Genomic DNA, 4,575 nt, shown 5'->3' on the forward strand with positions numbered 1-4,575 from the left:
AAAAAAAAAAAAAAAAATCAGAATGAGGTTATGTCCGCTATAAAAGATTAATTTATTTGAAAGAATTTCATACATCTTTGTCAAGGATGCTGAAAAATAGAGTTTTAAATGCCACTTTCTATGTCCTTTGATAGCATACTTAGAATTTAATTCATTTTTTATGTATCAACCATTTTAAATAATGTAGTTTCAAATAATTTTAAAGAGAGAGAGAGAGATTAAAAGAGCCTGTGATGAAGATGTGCTTAGTTTTTGCCAAGCAGCTTGTCGAGCTCCATGTAAGAAAACTTAACTTGTCAAACTGAGAATCCTAATTTTATCACTCATGTATGACAACTGAGGAAGAGCAATGCAATTCAGTCTCTGATGAGAAAATGGACCTTGACTCAATGACAAAAGGTAATTTTCCCTGATCATTGACAAAATGGCATTAAGAGGAGCTGAAGCCCTGAGGAGGTTATCCTCCATTTTCACCCCCATTCTTTAACCAATCAGTGTTTCTCTGAAGACGATGATGAGGGCTGGGGGTAGGGGGGATGTTCAGCTGAGCCCGTTGTTTCTGTCAGACCTGGCAAGTGGACGGATTCTCAGCAAAAGGCACAACGGAACAGCAGAGCACAAGGGAACGATTTTCATTTCGTAGCTACATTTCTACATGTGTGGTTCTGCAGTTTCCAATACTTTGAAGATGATTTCAAACCCCCTCCAATCTTTTGAAATGTTGCCAGATTATCATTATAAATATGATCATTTTGTTGAGATAGCTTGTGGTACTACATGGTGAACTGTTGTGCAGGTAATTTGTACTTTGGTACTTTTTTAAAAACCGAGTAGAGCTTTATGTGTCCCTCTGGCATTTTAATGCCATTGACTCACATTTGAAATGCATTTTTGACCTCGTTACCATTGCAATTTGACTGCTGTTTGTGGAATTTATGTCACTGAAATACCTTTAAAATCTTTGTAATCTTTCTGATGACAAAGACTCGATTACATCCCCGCCCCGCCCCCAACAAAAAAATGAATAAATCTATTAGCTTTTGGCAAACAGTCCATCACAATTTCCACTAATATTTGCCATACACCTTACAGGGAAAACTTTAATAATGGCATTAATGAAAAACAGATTTGGAAAAAAATAAATATTTTTGTTCCATAATGTTTCTCTGAAAAGCATTTTTTAAGGTTTAGAAAAAGTTTAATTATGAACAACTTTCAACACAAAAAACAAAACAAAAAAAAAAATCACATTTCTTCAAACCGAATGGTAAATAATCCACTTTTCATGATTTTTCCACAATAAAGAGTAACTTGCGTTGTCATGCCAAGCATTTGATGGGTTAAAATTGAAAATAATTCACAGCAAATTGTTATGTATGGTGAGGACATAAAAAAGGATTAAAAACAGGGTGATCAATGTTGTTTTTATGGCAATTTGGAAAAGATGATATTTTGTGTCCAAGTTAAACTATGAGGGGCATAAAAGGACCCCAGAAGAGGAGCCTCACGTTTTATCAATATGTTTCTCCGAATGAAACCGAGACTGAAAAGAGAGCAGTAAAATTCTTGTTTGTAATTTTCATATTCTGTCTCAGTTTTCCCTCCCAACAATTGGCTGAATGAATGGATGAATGAAAAACTGCAGCCCTCCCTGTAGGCATGCCGTTGAGTGTGTGAGCTGTGCCCTTGCACTGGGGAGCAGCTATAAGAGCTTGTCTGACCTCCTTATTTGGCCGTGACAGGAGAGCTGGAGAGGATGAGGAGGAAGGCTTAGGGGGGTTACACCATCCGTCAAGACACATTCATCAAAATCACTCTTTTCCTCTTGCTCACTCTCTCACACACACACACACACACACGCACACACACACACACACTCACTCACGCACGCACACACACACACACACACACACACACACTCACGCACAGATGTAAAAGCATACAAAGCAAAGATTGTTTACGTTCTCTCTTTTTATCTCATACGAAATGAAAGGGACCAATTGACGTTTAGTTTTCTTTGACCTTTTAAAAATAGTCAGTGCCTCAATTTATTGGCACCATTAAAATCTTTCACTGTTGTGAAAAGAGCCCTTCAATTGTTTTTTTTTAGACCTTCTCAGACCTCTAAAGAGCTTTGGAAGACCATTCAGAGCATAATTTAGTGATAGTAAAGAAAAACCTCACAGAGATCTGGACAGGCAGCAAAACACCAGGGGACAAAAGGATAAATCACAAGGGTTAATGCGGAGTAGGTCGCAGAACGAACCATTAGAGAACAATGAAGAAAGAGAGCTACACATACTGAGGATTGGGATTTATATAAGAAACAAAGGGATAAATCAGAGGCAAGTATAGAGACATCTGGGAGAGGCAGACAGAGGAAACTAGACAGATTTGCATTTTCTGCAAAAATCCAATGTGAATGTTGACTGAAAATTGCAGGAACATTTGAAGTAAACTGCAGAAGACGTGCAGAAATAAAAGAAATAGGCAGAAGGAGCAGAATAAAGGAGAAGGAGAAGGAGAGTTTGGAACTAGATTTCAAACCATAACCCTATCCCTAAATCTAATTCTGACCCTCATCCCATCTCATCATAGGTTTAGACTGGGAACCATCAGAGCTAGCGTGCCCGTGTTTGTTTTTTGAAGACGTTCTTGAGCACAATGCGAAAGGGATCTTTAAAAGATATGAAACTGCTGAAATAAACACAAGTAATTGAATGATATGACTACATATGACTACATTTTAAAGTTTGAATGGCGTCTCTAGCTGAAAATGAAAAGGCGCAACATTTCTAACAGAATTTTTCAGGATTTATGGGGCGTTCCATTCATAACAACGGGGCTCAAGAAGATCACAAAAGAGCTGAATGTTTCATAAACCGCAGAAGATGTCAGAACCAAAAGGCAGAGCCAGAATGTCCTGACTGAGCGGAATATTGGGAAAGTTGAATGGTTGAAATAGAGCGGAGGAACTCAAGAACGTGAATGTCTACAGCATGCACAGTAATAATTAGAAGATGGAAAACAGCAGAGAAGGGAGGCAGCAGCACCAAGCTTCTAAGATGCTCGACTTCAACCTTTTAAAGCTTATCTGTGTTAGAATGGCCCAGTTAAAGTACAAACTATTTGAAAGCTTTGAAAATTGCTGTCTGTGAAGACTCTACATTCAATCTGACTGCTCTCAAACTATTTTCCACAGATTTCTAGATGTTTACAGCTGGTGGAGGAGGCACAGCCCCAAAGACTTGCATCTGCAAATGGATTCCTGAGTGTTGACTCAGGGGGCTGAACAAAAATACACATCACACTTCTTACATCTTTATTTGTTTAAAAAAAAAAAAAAAAAACATCAAACCCACGCGTCATTTTCTTTCCATCTTCTTATAATATCCCATATTGTATTGGTTTCTCATCGAAATCCTAATAAAATATAATAAAACATTGTTACTGTAATATAGCACAATTTGAAGAAGTTCAAAAGGGTGTCAATATATTTGTAAGCGACTGTAATTTTCTCTTTCTTTTAGGTTTGTGTTATTGCTGACTGAAGTTGTTAATTCTGCATGTACTTGCTTATAATAATCAATCACAGGTCGGGGTGTAGGTCAGAGGTCAGGAGTTAACTGCTTGTCTCTTGGTGAACAAATGAGTTTGCATACCTGGTTCTACACATGGACCCATTTCTCGGCTGCCATTAATCCAAAAGAGCGAGACAGCTAGCACCGACCTCAGAGTTAAGTGGAACAGCGCAAAATGATTCATCTAACGATCGCACTGCAAATGTGAGGGGAAAAAATCCAGAAAACAAAAAAGTGCCACCCTGTTTTCGATTTGCCGCTTCACTCATGATGCCACGAGTGAGCTTCGGACTTCGCTAATCAGAGTGATGATTGTAATTTTCTGAAAGCAATTGCCAGCTTAGGTTTTTTTTTTTTCCTTTTTCTCACTCCATCATTCAAACACCCCTTCCTGCTCTTAACCGTTTCAAACTCACTGACCTTCCTAATCGTTTCGGTTTTCGCACTGAAGTAAAGAAAATTAACCTTTCGCATAAATTCTCTTTCATATTGGGTTTTTTGAGAATAACCTCCCCCTTTTTAGTACATGAACATATTGTATCTCTATATTAGAACATTCTAACGAGGACTGCACAATGTTCACAAAGCAGATAGATGCAGTTCCACTGCGTACAACTGGGAGGACGACATTGATCAGATTACCTCCCTGTGTTCTTGGCTCTTTTCTTTTTTGTTGGATCATAACACTGTTTATCCCTTTTACACGTTTTAGCATCTCTGTGACTAAAAATATACATACAGTATGGATGTGAAGAGCTGGAAATATTAATCTAACACGGGCCAAGCATTTTCGCATGTGGCACAGTCATGCATTGCACTAAAATATTGTTGATTCTTCTTCATGGGTAGTCTATGAAGCACACATGGCAGCTGTTTAGGATTTTGGATCCCCTGTTTACGGAAATAATTCACAAATGAACTCTGCAGAGGAATGAACTCTTCCCCTATCTTAAGGGGAAGATTCATAAAATAAAGGCAGACACAGATTAAACTG

Source organism: Poecilia latipinna, unplaced genomic scaffold, assembly GCF_001443285.1.
Source record: "Poecilia latipinna isolate Pla-1442-1.1 unplaced genomic scaffold, P_latipinna-1.0 Scaffold595, whole genome shotgun sequence".
NCBI lineage: Eukaryota > Metazoa > Chordata > Actinopteri > Cyprinodontiformes > Poeciliidae > Poecilia > Poecilia latipinna.